General features: G+C 39.7%; 1 pseudogene; it reads left to right on the top strand.

Moving 5' to 3' along the window:
- Window positions 1-1463: 1463 nt before the first annotated feature.
- Window positions 1464-18823, top strand: part of LOC128100988 (heterogeneous nuclear ribonucleoprotein M-like) — a 30449-nt pseudogene continuing 13089 nt past the window's right edge.

Below are 18823 nucleotides of genomic sequence, written 5' to 3'. Positions count from 1 at the left end.
AAACTAGAATACTATAGAAAATGTTAATGCAGGAAAAAAACATCTTGAGATGTTGAGCAAAACAAATAACCCTCAGGGTCAGAGAGCAGCGTGTTTACCGACCACACCTCCACCAGCCCTGTCTTGGGTGGACACAGCGTCGCTCAGGAGCATCTTCAAGCAGCTTGACTTTCTGCTCAGCTGCTAGCAGCCTTACTGTGATCAGCAGCTACGAAAGTTCATCTCTTTTAAAAACTCTCACGGGCACAGACTGGGAAGTCAGCGTAAATGAAACAGTACATGACCGAAACCTTCAGCTCCGTTACAGAGCCACTTGTTAGTCTCGGATCAAAACTATTTTTCACTTACCATCCCATGGAGACATTTAGGTGAGATCCACAGATGCCCGCCTTTGCTCCTACCCTTTTCAGAGAACCACTTCGCCTGGCCATCGGGCTTAAATGCACTTCTGAGATCTTTCAGTACCCAAGCTACTGACAGGTCTGAAAGCCCATAGCTTAGCAAGCTTTTATCCATATAATCACCTTTTAACCCGTGAAAAATACAGGTAAAAATACCAATTTCCTGAATAAGGGAGAGGAAATAAAAGATCAACACTGATGAATAGGGCAGAAAAAGAAAAAGAAATGCAGGTGCCCAATAAAAATTAGCAGGATTTGAATATATGAAAATAAAAACATGTGTGTTTGATTTTAAGGGTAGGATTGAGAATGTATTTAATAAAACTATTCTACTTTGGAAATGATGAATTTATAAAGGGTAAATTTCTTCAATTTTGCTGCTTGTGACTGTATGAAGTGGTACTGTAATCAGAAATAAAAAGTGTTCACAAACCCACCCAGCATTTCCTCCTTTGTAACTAAATCTTTTCCTTAGAAGTCACATTTCCAATTTCCAATTTCCAAGGCTGTGGCCACCCACCATAACCCATTGGGCCCCATTAGTGCAAAAGTCCTGACTAAATTCTTTTTCATCAATCAATTATCTCAAATCAGAAACTCTGGGGGATACTTAAAACTCTCCATTTATCGATAGCTTTAGTCAATGTCAAATTATACCATATGGCACTTGATGCATCCATTAATCCTCATATAGAATTATAATACAAGGAACATAGTCTATCAATTTCTCACATCCTATCTAATGGGCATTGTAATAGATGGTATGAATATTCTGCATAGGAGGGGTCTATTCACTCACTGATGCTTCACAAATGTTTACCTGTGACTTTCATTAAAGCCTAACAAGGTCACATTCAAACTCTCACACAATGAAAGAAGACTATAAACATAGCTTTTTAATATAGAGATGACCTAAAGCAAATCCGTAGCACACTTGCCAGGAAAGTGAGATATAAATACTCATAAGATAACCTACAATAGCAATTCCAAAAGTAAATATGATTGCTGTATCTCACCCAAACCATCTGCAGTGGACAACACAGACCAAGGGACACTAGGGAGATGCCTGAAATTGTCATTCGCAAACCTCATCCTTTCTTGCTAGTGTCTCTGCTGAGGTAAGTTCTTTCAATTGAATAGAAGCGAAATATGTGAGCTGCTTGGCTACTCAGAACTAGGCTGCACAGAGAGTACCACCTGATGTCCGGCTGAGATGCATTACCCCTTTTTAGGGAACTTGCCATTTTTAAAGAAAGGGGAGCTGCTCTCACTGGGCAGTCATGGCTCTTATCTGCACAGCAAGTCACTGGCTTAGCCACATTTTCTGCTAATTAAATTCACTGTGGGAGATTCCTAACGTGTGTCTCCATGGGAAATGGATCTGAAAATCTGGATGATGCCCCTAATTGCTTCTGGTAACCAGGTTATAAAACCAGCACTGTCAAGCCTGGAGAAAACAGAGCTAGATAAGGGTGTCTAGATTTCAGACCACATGGGCTTCTGCAGCCTACAGCTAAAAAAGCAAAACCCAGGCTCAGCTACAAATGGGCACGTTCTGAACAAGGTCTATACTTTGAGCTTTTCAATTACTTACCTAGGGATGCAGCAAACAGGAAACTGGGAAGAAGCACAGTGGTGAATGAGTGGATGCTGTTCGCCTAACCTGCACTGAGATGTTCTCAGGCCAGGGCCTTGGCAAACCATTCAAAGTGTGGTCAATACACTGACAGCCTCACCATCACTTGGGAGCCTGTCAGAAGTTCAAACACAGAGATCCTGCTTCAGAAGGGCTTAAGCAGAATAACTAGAGGAGTGGAGCCCAGAAATTTCCCTACCACATGATTCTAAGATCCATTAAAGTTCAAGAAGGCCTGGCTTTAAGGGCACAGGGTCAGTAGTGAAAGCATGTGACTCCTAGTATCTGTCATCAGGGAGAACTTGTAGCCTGTGTCCTCTGTTTCTCATTGTTTTAGTTACCATATACTCTCTAACACCACTCCAAAATTCAGCAGCTTCAATGCAACCATGGCTCCCTTCGGCTGGCTGGAATCAGAGAGGATGTTTTCACTGCTGTGCTTGTAGGCAGATGGTGGCAGAAGATGGAGTCACAGAAATAAGTGACTTGGCTAGGCATCCGAGATGGCTACTGTATTCCCATGCCCAGTGTTTGAACTGTAATGACTAACAGCTGTCAAGGCATCTCCCTTCCCCACAGACACTCCATGTGTCTGACATAAGCTACTTCACAGCATAGCCATCCTCTTATCCCATGGCTGACCTTCTCTAGAGTACAAATTCTACGAGGCCTGAACAGAATCCATCAGGTCTTCAGGGTTTGCATCTGATCTATCACAATCCCACTTCTATCATATTTTCTGAGTGAAAGGTAAGTCGTAGGGGCAGCCCAGGCTCAAGGAGAGAGTCCCACATAATCGGGGAAGAGGTCATCTTTATAAAGCAGCTGCCACATTTATAAAGAGGAGACCTATAATCCCTTAAAGGCCTTCGTGGCTATTATAGCCTATGATTCTCAGTGAAGGAAATATCCACACTTTGAAGTCCATTACATCTATCTTGTGGAGGCCCATTTCTCTATGCTATCACCATTGCTCATTTAGCACTAAGCACACGCAGACTTGCATTGTGATTTACCTTCTAAATGTAGTTACTCTGACTTCCAAACTTGGTTATAAGATCCTCAAGGCCTTTATGCCTCCTTGAAACTCTGTTACCTGATGCAGTGACATATACATCATGTTAGACTTGCAATGAAGATATGGTGATGACAGTGATTATAATGCTGCTGCTGCTGCTGCTGCTGCTGCTGATGATGATGATGATGATGTGATGATGATGATTATGGTGGTGGTGGTGGTGGTGGCAGTCATAATAGAATCACCATGTTTAAATCATCCTGTCAACTTTAATAAGTACAGAGCAACCATTTACTGAGTTGAAGAATAATGCACAGGCTTTTGAAAAATTTTCCAGACATCTTTTTAAGGTAGACTTCTTATGATAGGCAAAATAGGGCTGGGGACATTATATTCTACTGATGTTTTATTTCCTTCATATAAACATCCATATGATTTTCCTTTTCTCTATGACTCCTTTTTCCCCTTCCCTTTCCTACTTTTTCTTTCATTTCTTTCTTACTTCTTCCTTGCTTTTTCACAGTGCACAAGGGACTGTAATCATTGAAATATTTTATGTCTTCTAATGATGTTTTTTTACTCCTGTGCACTTAGTGTGGCCACATAGCTGAATTTGGGCAGTAATCCTCGTCAGTCCCACCCTCAACTTTAATGATGCCTTGCCAACTCCTGCGGCAAACTGAAAGTGGCAAAGCCACCTTGAAGGTCTGACACTGAATACTTAGGAAGTAAAAGTCACTTGTGTCTCTGAGCTGCAACAGAGTAGAACAGTCAAGCAAAAACTATTCCCATTGCTTGAGCAGGAATCAAATCTCTATTGTGGAAAGACACTGGATTTGAGGGTTTATTGTAGTAGCTAAATCTTCACTAACAGACTGAGCTCATTCCCAGAATCAATACAATGTGATATTGTCAAATGTCAACACTTTAACATTTAAACTACACAGTTTTTACCAAGAAATATATTTTTACCAAGAAATATATTTCTACCATATTCTCTTAATAGTAATTCATTAGTGCATTTGTTTAAATATTTCACATTTTTCTCAACCAGATTCTATGTACTGTATATTTAGAATAACATTTCATTACTCACATAAAAGTTATGTCCCTAATCTGTTTCAACAACATATTTTCCATCAAATCCCCAATAGGATCTCACAAACAATCTGTGTACATTTCACTCTCTGGACCCATTACCTTTTCTTATTCAGTCACTTAAAAAATTTTGTGAGTACCTACTATGTGCCAGACAGACCTATATCCTTGAGACGTCAAGACAAGTAGAGCAAATACAGTCAGGAGAAAGCCCTTCCTAGTGTGTTCTAGAAATGGAGGTGTGAAAAATAAAGCGAAGGACAAAACAGTGAAAAGATAGAGGTATTTTTACAAAGGTGGGACAACTACTCTAGACTTCAAGAGGTGAGTGGCTCTTCACCAAGTAGAGGAAGAGAGATTAAAACAGACAATGTGAGTGTGACAAAAGGACCCTTGTATCCTGCTGGAATGTCCATCTTACTTACAGGCTAAGGACCTCAATACCATGGACCCAATGATAAGTGAGTAATCACCCCTGGGTCAGGACTGATTTTCAGCTATGTATCATTAACCTGGAGAGTGACTTGTGAGGTTTTGTTCAGGTCTGACTGTTCTGCACTTTACATTTTGATTCCAAGGTTCACGTGGCTCAGCTGAAGGGATCTTTGTCATTGAACAGAGAGAATTGTCCCAGTCTTATGCATGTAAGCTTATTTCTGCCAGGGTAGCTTGGCTTCCTGAAGGTAATTAGATGTCATGAGCTTCTGGTATGTACCGGCCATTATTCACACACTGTTGTTCTCTGCTGTGATCCTCCTTGGATGACATTGTGGCCCAGAGGATTCTGCTTCTATCCATGTTAGAACAAGTAGTCAATCTTTCTGCCTTTGAATGCTGACTATACATGACTGTTGTTTATTTTTTACTCTTTCGCTTATCCAGGAGGACTGATGCTTGGTCTCTGTGCTCCTCTAAGTGTACAATATCAGTTATCCTTCTAGTTTGGAGCACAGTATTTTTAGTAAGTGTAATTAGCCTGATAAAGTTGGTGATATATAAAAGATGATAATAGAAAAGAAATTCAAGGGCCAGATCAGGAAAAGTGCTGTTAGTAATTTAGATATAATCTCATTTAGACAAAAAGGAACTTAAGACATGTTGCAATGCAATAAAAGTATCCTTGAAAACATAAATGCATATGGATATATTTTCATGGTTTTTGCTAGTATAAGGAAATACTCTAGGAAGATACTTTAATAAAGAAAAGATGTTTATTTAGGCTTATAGTTACAGAGGTGCAAGGTTTAGGGGATACACTTGATGATGACCTTCTTCATGGTAGAGTTCCAGTGTGGTACATAGCATCAAAAGGGAATTTATTAGAGTAGTTTCCAGGCTGTGGTCTGGGTAGTCAAATAATGACTGTCTTCCAATGGGAAGGTGAAGAATCTGGTAGTTGTTCAGTCCATGACACTGGATGTCTCAATAGCACCACTCTGGTATTAAGGTTCTGGATAATTCCTAGAGAGCTGCTGGTCTTCAGTCTGCATTGGAATCCTGAAGATGTAGGTTCTAATACCAGCAAAGGAGTGCCTCAGCAACAAAGTAGATGAACTTGCCAGCAAGAGTAAGAGCAAGCAGGCAAAATGCAAAAACTTTCTTTTCCTTCTACCATGTTGTTTTGTGGTATGCCATCAGAAAGCATGTCACAGATTTAGAGTGGTTCTCCCATGACAAATGGCCCACACAAGGAAGTCTCTCTCAAACATGTCTACTTGTGTGGGTTTTAGTTGATAACATATTTAGTCAAGTTGCCAACCAAGATCAACCATTGCACATGGCAATGAACAGAGAGTACAAATGCATGCCCGTATGAGCCTCTTCATTCTCCTATAAAGCCATCAAGATACAATAATGGGTACTCAACTCTAGTGACTTTATTTAAACTCAATCACTTTCCAGTGGCCTTAACTATAAAGGCCACAGTGGGATCCAGTTTCTACTCTCTTTATATCTTTCATATATGTCTTTGGGAAATAAGTTCCCACATGAGACTTTTTAAAGGAGAGCCACATGTAAGCCATAGCCACAGCACACACATGCACATACATGCATGAATGTGTAAGTATACACACAGAGAAACATGCACACACACATACACACAAAATACTTTCATAGTAAAAAAAATTTCATAAAGCAAAGCAGTTAAAAAGATCTTTTAAAAATCTTAATAAATTATAAAATTGGGAGTTGTTGCATAGAGAATATCTCTATGATACTGAGAAAGTAAAATACAATAAATTTATTGCTTTCAAGTTTACAGAGAAAGGGACCTAGAATGACTCTAGGTTATATTCCTTGAAGAAGACAGTGTAACCTCATTGTGCATTAATAGCTAGAGCTTGTGAGAGATTAGAGGTGACAGTGAAGAAGGTGAGGAATTCAGTTTACTATTCCAAAAGTGAGTGTTCTTAGACTTAAAGTTTGAAGGTTTTGGCAGTTGAAAAAGGTCTAGAATGTATAACTGATGGCTTGGTAGGAGGAAGGAGCTTAGGAAGCACTGGCCTGCAGAGGTGCTGTTCTAAACGTTAACTGCTAAATGGAACCAAGAGGTAGAGAGCAGACCTGGAAGTCATCCAAGGACAGAATCCTGAGGAAAAGGGATAAACTGGACCAATGGAGTGAGAAGCACGACATCAGCCCATCTATCAAACACAACCAGGTGGCTTTATCTCACCACACTTGTTCTCGGAAGAGAGGAGTGTACCACACACCATTACAAATGAAAGAAAACTGAAATTGGTGTAAGGAAAAAGGAAAGAAAATTCAAAGGCAGACTGTGTCTGTTCTGATGATTCCACAGTCTGAGAGCTGCCTACTTCTCCATCTATTATTGCCTTTAGTTTTGTAAGAAGTGGTTTCAGTGTTAAGCAGGGCAACCGTACATATGGGTATAACATTCAGGTTGTGTTTTCCTCATTCCCAATGAGAAAAAATAAGGTCTTTATTCACCATCAACCTCAGCTCTGACTGGTCATCACGAAGTTAACATCCTCATTTTTATCAGCGAGGCCAGGGGAGTACTGGGCTCTAATTGGCTAGGCTGGATACATGACACATTTTTACCCCGTGAGGCATTTGACAAAGGCCAAATGACCAGCACTGAGCAAAAGAAAGGGCCATCAATAAGTCTGGGAGTTGTTATTGAAAAAGCGGAAGCTGATACTAAGTGGTTAAATAAGAATTATATACAGCTGGATTACGTCTGTATTTATTTATTTGGATGGGGGGAGGCACCACACTATGGTGGGAATTGTTAGCCAAAGGAAAACTATTTGGGGAGTTGGTTCTCTCCTTACCTTGTTTTGAGGAAGGGTCTTTCTTGATTTTACCACTGAGTTGCATACTCCAGGCAAGCTGGCTGAGCCAGCTCTCTTTGCCACCCCCAAGGCTTGGTCGTGCATGTGAAGGACATATAATAAATGTGCTATTTTACTGGTAGGAGCTTAATTAGCTTACTTTGCTTTTATCATTGAAAGACAACAATGTATGTAATTATGAAAATAAGTGAGCTTTGTTTTCAGGGGAAGAAGAAATGAGGAAGGACAAGAGTGCTACTGTGCATAACCACTGGCATCGTGACTGGGAGGAAGAGACTGGAGCAGGTTAGAGATCAAGTATTGAGGAGATGCTAAGAGGAAGAGGAGCAGTTACAGGTCATCCTCCTGGGGCAGAGGAAATTTGAAGGTGAGTAGTAATGGGGGCTATCATGCTGGGAAAGCCACCTGAGTTCTGAGTCATCTGGATGATGCAAATACCAGCTTGGCTGTATAAATCACGCCTATCGTTAGAAGAAAAGTTTTGACATTTGCTAAATCACCTACGAAAACTTGCTGTGGTTGTTAAGAAGAGCCCCCAAAGTGTTTTCCTTCTAAAGCTAAATGTCAAACTCCCTTAAAGATGGAGTTTACACCTACAGATGGGGGTTGGGAGAAAATGCTGTGCAAATTAGAGGCAGTAAGCTTTTCAGACATCTTCATCTCTGCTCAGAGACGTCTCCTAAAACTCCTGGCTGGGGAATTACACCTTTTCTTTCTATCTATGTTTTGGCAACCCACTTTTTTCATGGGATGCTTACAGCACATTTGAAAATGAAATTGTAGCACTAGAAGTTATACATAGTAAAACTGACCCAAACTCACATTACTTACACAGTGTAGCCCTGGGTGCTTTAATGGGGATGTCTAACAAAACAAATACATTCAGAATACTAAAGTAACATTCTAGAATTGCTGTTCTTGAACAGGGGATGCCAGAAAACAGCCAAACAACACTTACTCAGAATTCAAGTGTAAGCTAGGCATGGGGGCACATTGCTATCAGTCCAGCACTTGGAACGCAGAGGCAGGAGGATTCTGTGTTCAAGGCTAGTCTGACTACATAGTCAGGCCTTGCCCCCAAACAAACAATCTAACTAACAAGAAGAGAAAAAAACAGAACAAACAAAATAACAAAATAAACAGACAAAGCTCCCCAAACAAGCCAGAAATCAGAAACTATATATAATGTATATTTCCAGGAACCTGCTAATTCATTACTAAACTGTACCAGTTATTGAGAGGAGAAAAAATAGAGACTGAGTGGATCAGTTAAAATATTTCCAAGTCTATAATTCTGAAGGAAGGTTTGACAACTTAAACATTTTAAGTCAAAATACATCAGTTTTATGATGACTCGAGTATTTGCCAATGACAGGTAAACTGCATGTCTTAGTTAGGGTTAATATTGCTGTGAAGAGACACCATGACCATAGCAGCTCTTCTAAAGGAAAACATAATTGGGGCTGACTTACAGTTTAGAGGTTTAGCCCATCATGGAGGCACATGGTGGCAAGCAGGCAGACATGGTGCTGGAGAAGTTGAGAGTTCCACATCTCAATCCACAGGTGACAGAAGACTGTGTCACTGGCCATAGCTTGAGCATATGAGACCTCAAAGCCTACCCCCACAGTGACACACTTCCTCCAACAAGACCACACCTCCTGCAACAAGGCCACACCTTCTAATAGTGCCACTCCCTATGGGCCAATCAATCAAACACATGAGTCTATGGGGCCCTTTACTATACAAACCACCACCCTGTACATCTGTGTAATCATGTGCCCATACATAGACCATAACATATAAAAGTGATGATGTTTTACACAAATGCCTGAAAAGCCACCCCAAACTAACAGCTTAACCATATCCTTGCATTTAAATGATAGCTTCCACTATTTTCCTAACAGTTGTGTGGGTAACTGGAACTGAGATAGTGAGAATCTTGCATTTTCTAAGAAGTTGGAGTGTTCAATTGATTGGAAATGCTGGAAATGTTTAAAAAATTAAAAAGAAAAAGTGACACTAAGGGCTCCAATGGTTCAATACTTGCAAGTTTACCTTACAAAGTTTAACAGACAAAAAACCCCACATTGTTATTGTTAATGAGTATTTTTGAAGATGCAGAACAGTTTAACTGTCTCATGGCCTTACTAACTTTTGGAAAGAGAAAGCTAAGAAATCTTCCTTTTTAACTTCTTTCATGAGGAATCACATTCCACATTTGAACATCTGACTTAAAAAAATGTTTCTGTTTGTATAGTGAGAAACTATTTTGGATACATAGATACACAGATACACACACACACACACACACACACACACACACACACACACACACAATGTGCACTCTTGAGAGACATATGTAGGTTTAATTCTTGGTCATTGTTGAAACACTTTTTGTTTAAATAGTAGTTTAAGTTCTGGATAGGATTCAAAGCATTTGTACACATAAGCATACCTACATATCCTTTAATTTTCCATTTTCTGTTTCTTGAAAAGTGTAATGCCTAACAGGAAACATGTGTTCCTAACTCCTCATGGGTCTACTTCTATGATCTGGAAGCTTATGATTCAAATGTATTAGTGTCATTCAAAAGTGTCCGCCTTCAACATCATCCATTCTTTTATATAATTAATATAAGCTAATGTTTTTAAAGTTATCTTTCAATTCACCAGTCTTCATGGGGACAGCATATGAGTTGCTAAGTAGGGATTGCAGTGATTTGAACAGAGACCATGACTGGCTACAAGGAAAGCAAGGGCAGTATGGGATACACAGGAAGACAGGCTCCATTCACCATGGGAACACCAGTAATTGGTGAAATTAACATGGTTGATGGAGACCTCTGCTTCTGTTTCGACCAATCTCCTCTTGCCAGCTTATCTTTGTTACAAAGGCAATTTTTTGACAACAGAGTTTGTCTTCCTTCCATTTCCCAATTCCTCCCAAAAGATCCCTTGTTAAGAGAGGGGGAGAGAGAGAAAGAAATGGATGAAAGAGAGGGGGAGGGTTGGTGGAGGGGTACGACTAAGTTCCTGCTAACTAGTTTCTGTTTACACAGGAAATTCGGTTAGAGAACCCTTACATGGGAGGCCAGATCTTGCCTCTTTTGTTCATACCTTAGGCATAGCTTTGCTACTTCCTTGGCCTTTGAAAGTTATAGTAATCCTAATGACATCACACAGATATGTCAAAATCTTAGGACTAGCCCATGAGTGTTTCTAATGAAGAACAAAGACACATTAGGACGAAGCCATCACATTCACTATAGATACAGGAGTCTAGACTGTCAGCCACACTAACAAAGAGTCAAAGAAACTTGGAGAATGGTTCATGTTGTTCCTTTTTCCAAGCCCAAACTGTGACCTTTTTCTCTCTGCTGTCACCTCTTCAGCCATTTTCCTTGGGAGAATTCCAAATACAGCTGGATAGTCACCAAACTGGACAGTCTTTTATTTGTTGGCATTGTATAAGAGAGCTAGAAAGAGCTAGGGACAGAAATCTATTTTATTTTTCTATGTACTTTTTATGATTTATGAAAAATTGATCTATTCCCCTCGGTTAGAAAGCCATGAGTCAGAGAAATACAGTTACAATAAAGTGGCAGTGTCATTTCTAAAGTAGACCATGCTGTGGACTACAAATGATGGCCAATTAAAATAAGTTATCCCTGTCTTGTGGGGCATTGTGAAATGAACTATCACCCATGATGAATTAAAGCCAGGGTTCAGAAGGCTTCCTATTGACTAACCTGTGGTATAATTTATAATTATTTCTGTTTATGGGCAACACGGGGCAGAGGAGCTAGGAAAAAACCTGGGCTAGCCCGCATCTGCAGATGAGTAAGAGTAATGAAAAAGGTACATGCTTAAGAACTAGATCCATAAATATTTTTTCAGTCACCACAGTGTCAGGCATCTACATGGGTATAGATATATAGGAGAATATCTTCAGCTTGTAACACAGCCAGTCCTAGCACAATGAACTGGAAGGCTTTATCTCCTAGACATATGCAACTCACATTCTGGGAGCCTGGGATCGATCTCAGTTCACATTCTGTGTGGAGCATTTTATGGCAAACAGACTGGATTTTAAGGAAGTTCCTTCTCTGTTTTGAGAATCTTCTCTTCCTCCTCCTCCTGCTGTCTCTCCTCCTTTTCCTGTTTCTCTACCTTCTTCTCCTCCTCCCCTTTGTTTTCTTCACTTGGAACTATGTAGCTTGAGATGGCCCTGAATGTTTTATTCTTTTGCCTTTGCCTCCCAAGTGCTGGGATTACAGGTATACTAATACATCTAGCTCTTTGAATCTCAGTTTTCTCTCACAAAGGTCCAAGAGAAAGATGCTCAAGCCTTACTCATCCACTTAAAACATATTAGAGAATGAGCTATCGGCTGACCTCTTAACTAATCTTAGTGCAAGTATCAAGAGGCAAAATGGGAATGCTATTCACTGTCTTATTTGGGATTTCTATTGCTGTGATGAAATGTTGTGACCAAGGTAATGGAGTGAAAAGGGTTTATTTGGCTTACATTTCCATATTACTATTCATAATCAAAGGAAGTCAGAAGAGGAATTCAAACCAGGCAGGAACCTGGAGGCAGGAACTGATGCAGAGGCCATGAAAGGGTGCTGCTTACTGACTTGGTCTACATGACTTGCTCAGCCTGCTTTCTTATAGAGTCCAGGACCACCAGACCAGGGATGGTACAACCCAGAATGGGCTAGACCCTCCCCCATTGATCATTAATTAAGAAAATGCCACACAGGCTTGCCTACAGCCTGATCTTATGGAGGCATTTTCTTAATTGAGGTTCCCTCCTCTCAGATAACTCTAGCTTGTGTGAATTGGCATAAAACTATCCAGCATACTATCTGAATTGATATTCAGTTGAGGAATTCAGGATCTGCCTCTAGCCCAGTGGTTCTCAATCTGTGGGGTGTGACCCCTTTCAGGGTCCAGTGACCCTTTCACATGGGGTTACATATCAGATATCCTGCATATCAGGTATTTACATTACAATTCATAGCAGTAGCAAAATTACAGTCATGAAGTAGCAATGAAAATAATCTTATGGTTGTTGGTGGTCACCATAGCATGAGGTGTATTAAAGGTTCACAGTATTAGGAAAGTTGAGAAATACTCCTCTAGCCCATACCTTTGACTGCTCCTTTCAGAATCTCTGGTCTACCTGACAGTAGTTCAATGCTGTGATTCTTCCAATGCTGAATATTCCAACTTCTTCACATTCCTATGACAGTCTGATCTTCCAAACCTATCTAGTTCTCAGGCCTTCTCCACTTTACTTGTCCTTTTTCACCAAGGTGCCATGGTAAGGTGAAGCACTGTAAGGATGGGTGAAATTTCCAGAGTGGATTCATTCCCTTCTTAGAAAAAAACAGTCATCTCTGAAAACACATATACAAGTAACATCATCTGGACTGAATGGGTTTAATTTAGGAATACGTGTGTGTGTGTGTGTGTGTGTGTGTGTGTGTGTGTGTGTGTGTGTGTGTGTGTACGCACACATGGAATAACAATTAGTAAAAAAGGAGGCCATGGGTTTAATTTAGAAATACGTGTGTGTGTGTGTGTGTGTGTGTGTGTGTGTGTGTGTGTGCATGTGTGTGTGTGTGTGTACGCACACATGGAATAACAATTAGTAAAAAAGGAGGCCATGAACTTGGAGGAGATTGGGGAGGGGTATATGGTGGTGTCTGAAGGGAGGAATGGGAAAGGAAAAATGTTGTTACATTATTATCTCAAAATTAATTTAAAATTTTATTTAAGGGATTTCACTTCCTTTGCTGTCCATCCAGATGACTTGGGTTCAAAATGTCTGAAAATAGCCCTTTCTCAAAGAAAGATACTTAATCCAGTTATGCTATTGGCCCTTTCTTTTATATCTCCCTGAATTAAAGCCACATAGCCATCACAACTTCAAAGTTCTCCACTGGAAGATTTCTGGCAATTTCTTCAAACAATTTACTTTAAGAACAATTTTAAGGTAGACCTCTCACTTGCTGACACCCCACATCTCTGAAGAGTTCCACTCATATTCATTCCTAGAGAATAGTATGTAAGACTTAGGATATGGTAGCATTTCTGGTTATAAAAACTACAACCCAAGTTCACTATCCAGACTTAATAGTTATAGCCAGAAAATGCACCACTTACACACTTCCTGATTATAATTGCAAAAGAGGAAACAACAACACAGATATATGAAGCCTCTCTGTGTAAACTGGTGAGTTCTAGATTACGTTTTCTTCATACATCATCCCAGGGACAAGAGGTCTTCAGGTTTGGCTGCGAGTAGATATTTTCCTGACCTTAAATTTTCCAGTGCCTTGTAAATAAGCAGATTCTACAAGGAGCTCAGTGGAGTCCCTTGGAATCCTAGGTTCTTGCTTGGCCATCTGCATCTTCTCACTGTGAAATTATACAGCTGTTAACTTACTGATGTCAAGGGGTATATGGGTGTGGGTGGGCGTGTTTGTAAATGCCATTGGCCATTTCTTTCAACTGCCTTGGAAGATGTTTTTATTCATCATAACATTTTATGTCCTTAAAACAGGTCACTGGGAGCCGTGATATTCACAAACGTCTCCCACCCAGTACTGTGACATTCATCATTAGTGTGTCTTTAGAGAACCCCATTGTATAGCAGTGGGGATGGATTTCTAGCTCCCTTGGGAAACTTACAATGAAATCATGTTTGTAAATCTGCTCACTTTTTCTGCTGCTTTGCTTTTACCAGAATTTTTGTAAATGTGATCTCTTTGTATTGTGCAGGCAATACACTGAATGAGTTAGTAACTTAGGAAAAGTGTTGGATCCCAATTCATGTCCCAGAGACTTAAGGGTGACACTACTCTAGACAGATGTCATGTGCCTGCAACTTCCAGACTAACCACGTCTCAAGGGTGGGATGAGAGTTGTCAGGGGTTTGTGTCCCTCCCCAGGGCAGACTCCCAGCAAGATCAAGGTGTTTTAGTGCATGCTGGTTACTAAAGCTATGATTAAGGTTTCATCTAGCTCAACTTGAAACAAATAAGTATCTCAGCAGAAAGAACTCTCCATGATACATGGAAACGTCATCGAATTAAGAAAGCCACTAAATTCATAGTAGTTACGGAGAAGTAGGAGGGAAGGCTTGAGAGAACAGGGGAATTCATTTTGTCCCGGGCTCTTCTGACCTCTATGCTTGCCTTCCTCCCTTCCTCTCCCCCTCTCTGCCTCTCCTCGAAGGTTTTCCTTGATTTTATTATCACTGCCTTTATTTCCTTACTCTAACTCCCAAAAACAACAACATGAATAGCACAAGGGAGAACATGTATCAGGAAAAGTGGGAGCCTGATCAATAAGCACTGCCCCCCACCTTTCCTGGACCCTTGGCACTCCCATGAGTGTCTTGAATACTTCAGCTAACGCTGAGAGCTTGAATTTAAGCAGAGGCAGGCAGGGCACTCCAACTAGAAGCAGGTAGTAAATCAACAATTAGAGCACAGAGCTGCTAAAAGCTCTTACTCAAAGGGACCTGAGATTATACTGTGAGCAAATGAAATGCCTGCTGCTTCCATTCTCAACAGGTGAGGGGAGATGTACAGAGATAAAAAAAAATCCAATACATGGAATTGGATTTCTGCCTTAATAAATAAAACAAAACAAACATAAAAAAAGAGTGTTGCCAAAACTTGGAATCCAACATTGAATTTTACAAATGATAATTTCCACAAAAAGAAGAGAGGAAGTCTTGGTACTAATACTTTCTTGGAACATGGGGAGCTGGTTCTTGTGTAATCTATGTTCAGTAAGTCTAAAATCTGGCATTCCCACAAGTGGAGAGTGACATCCCTCTGGCTTCCAAACAATTTAAGGTATAAATTAATCTTAACAAATCTTCCTGGTGAGGCTGAGATGTCAGTGTGGTGGTGTTTCATACCTGATACAAATCAAGAGAGAGGATGAGGAGGAAATAGATGTCCATTCAAACATTTGATGACAGTGGGCCAACAAAGATCACTCTAGGCTTTTAAACACAGAGAATTGTCAACAGGAGCTAGTACCCAACAACAAAATGCCCATATCATGAAATTAGGCAATCTTCATGTAGGAGATCCATAGGCTGATAGAGAGCCTACATTGAAATTCCAACATTTTATTAAGAAGCTATTTTTTTAACATCTTTGCTTGTTAACAGCAAAAATTTCTAGTATTGCACTCATCAAAAAAAAAAAAAATCGTTCAAGGGAACTTGCCAAACTCCCAAAATATGAACTTCTGAGGTCACACAATAATACAGCAGTGAAAAGAAACCAGAGAGAGAGAGAGAGAGAGAGAGAGAGAGAGAGAGAGAGAGAGAGAGAGAGAGAGAGTTAAATGGGCCAATTCTGGGAAGAAGTTGGCAAGTTCCTAGTAATGAATACAAGTTGTGCACCACAGCTCCCAACCTGAACCTCTGGAAGTTAAAAAGAACCTATCACCATAAGCCTATTAATCATGAATTCCTAAGGTCTTTTGAAGTAATTTCTGTCTGGTGTCCTTCTATGCAGAACCCCCAGAATGAAATGTCTTTTTCAGTAGATCCCCCTCCTTGTTCTACTGTGACCCTTGTTTATTTAGCACTTTACTAATCACTGTAAGGAAAACAAGGAAGAAGCCTGCCATAGACTGCATCTTAGATGACACCCAAAGCCTGTATATTAAAGGCTTAGTTCCAATGTAGCATTACTGGGAAGTGGCAGAACCTTTAAGAAGTAGCGCCTACTAGAAGGTTTTGAGTCATGTGGAGCGTGGTCTTGAAGGAGATAGTATGATCCCAGACCCTCCGTCTTCCTCTCCTTCTTCCTTCCAGGCTATGAGGTGATATTTGTGTTCTGCTGTCCACCCGCTGATATGCAGTGCTTCACCATAGGCCCAAAGCAGTTGGGCTAATGCACTGAAACCTCCAAAACTGTTAGCCAAAATATATCTTTTCTGTTTAAAACATGGGTATCACAGGTACTTGTTATAATGATAGAAAGGTAACTAACAGACTAATTAATTAATATAGTTCATCAAATCTTATCATCACTATCTATTCTGCAGCTCTGACTTTCTTCTTAGTTCTTCCTCCAATGTTTTCTTGTCTGTATTGTCTTTGGTCATTTAGAGATCTTTAAATTGTTTTCACACACATAATCTGTGAGTGGCCATCAACAGTCATCATCATTGGTCCTAGAGTGAATGCTTCCCACATAAGAAACAGCACATGCAATTAGGATAGCTCAGCAAGTGTTCATTGACGCTACTGGCTTGTGCTCAAGAGAACAGATGAATTTGAATGACATTTCAGGATGAAGAATATACACTTGAAATGGTACTTTTAACACACCTCCACATGCCAATAAAGCAAACAATGTACATTTTCATTACTAAGCAAAATGTTGCATGTAATCAAAATCTTCCTCCTCCCTGTACATACACATATATATGCAAAAATTCTTAATTTTAAGAATAGTCTATGAGTGCTGTTATATTTAATCTTTTAACATTTATCCCTAAGCCACTCAAGCCATAAAAATAATGTAAATTTACACATAGACTTTCCATACCACTAGGGTTTATACAAAAGAAATGAAAATATATGAGCACAAAAAAAGCTATAGATGTATATTTAGAGCAACTCTATTCACATAGCCTAAGAATTGGAAACAAACCAAATATCCATCAACAGGAGGATTGAGAAATACAGTGTGCTATATTTACACAACAGAATACTATTCAGCAATATGAAGAAATAAACTTGAAGTGCACAACTACACACAGCTGAATTTCAAAGAATGAAACATAATATTGGTGGGAAAAGTTCAGCAAAAAAGTGTATATTATATAATTCTACTTACATGACATGTAAGAATAAGGAAAATTGTTCGACGGTAACAAAACGCATAAAATAACTGGCTGAATGTGGGAGGAGTTCGCTAGAAACACTGAGAAGGGAGTTTCTAGGATGAAAGAAAGTGTTCTTTGTCTTGGGAAAGGTGTCTGTTGTGTAAATATATATACTTACACATCCACGAATGCAATTCTAAGAAATTTGACTCTAGGCAAGTATATCTCAATTATAGGAAGAACTTTAAAAAAACAGTGTACTATTGGCTTATCTGAAGAATAAATTTCACATTCTAACTGACTCTATACTCAGGCAATAATGAAAAGTTCACTTTGTGAAGTTATATAAGAAGTCAATCACTCAGTCATTCCAAGGGACCCTGTCACTTTCAGTTACACCACCACTGTCTCCTGTAGATTCTCCACTAAAGACCCACTAGAGAACCCAGAATTCCTTCTGATCCACACACACACACACACACACTAGTGGAAAATACAAGGATAGGGTTTCATGGCGAAGTTAGAGCATCTACGACATATCACCATTGCCTTCAATCCATTTGAAACATGAAAATATTCTCACATCCACCAACTTCAACTCAAAAATCAGGAAGAACTGAGTCAATAAATCATTAAATATTACCAGCATAACTGGCTTCCTGGGATGAGTTCTAAACCTTGAATGAAATTTCTCCATTAAATCAAATGTAGCAAGGTGATTTTGTAATTACCCATAAAAAAACATGGCTGCTTCCATACCTTCAACAGAAACTAGGATCTGAAACCTTGTGGCAAAGAGATAGGCCTCAGGTAGCCACAAAACACACATGGTGACAGCTTTAATAATGTAAGAGCAAGTCCAGACTTAGAAAGTCATCGTGATTTTTTAAATTATTTATTTTAGTTGAGATTATAATATAGTTATATCATTCCACCTAAATGTGTCCTAAATACATTAAGTACAACTTACTCAGTCTATCTAATGTTCATTTATGTATGTTTTCAGAGCTGAGCATTTGGAAGTGGATAGCCAATTGGAGTGTTCTCCCCTGAGGAAGACTGATTCTTCCATTCTCAACATTCCTTAGTTGCCTGTAGTTCTTTGTGTATGCTTGAGACCTCTTGAGCTTTATGCCTTCCAGGCTAACATGTCTGTTACTGTTTTCCTTGTTCAGCTCATGTTTAGTCAGTAATATTGGTGAGACTTTATGGATGTAGCTTTTGATGTTACAAAGAGACACAATCTCATAGCAAAGTCCTTTCTCCTCTGTCTCTTACAATCTTCCTGCTTCCTCTTCCACAATGATCCCCGAGACTTGGATATGGGAGTTGTATTGTAGATGTTCACTGGGACTGTCTACTACTCTGCATTATGGTCTTTTGTAATGGTTTCCATCTGTTGCAAACAGAACTTTTCTTGATGAGGTGTAAGAATTACACTTACCTGTGGGTACAAGGGCAAATATTTAGAACG

Source organism: Peromyscus californicus, unplaced genomic scaffold, assembly GCF_007827085.1.
Source record: "Peromyscus californicus insignis strain IS unplaced genomic scaffold, ASM782708v3 Scaffold_7__1_contigs__length_154581171, whole genome shotgun sequence".
NCBI classification, from domain to species: domain Eukaryota; kingdom Metazoa; phylum Chordata; class Mammalia; order Rodentia; family Cricetidae; genus Peromyscus; species Peromyscus californicus.
Note: the sequence above shows the minus strand (reverse complement) of the source record. Positions and strands in the feature narration are given on the sequence as shown.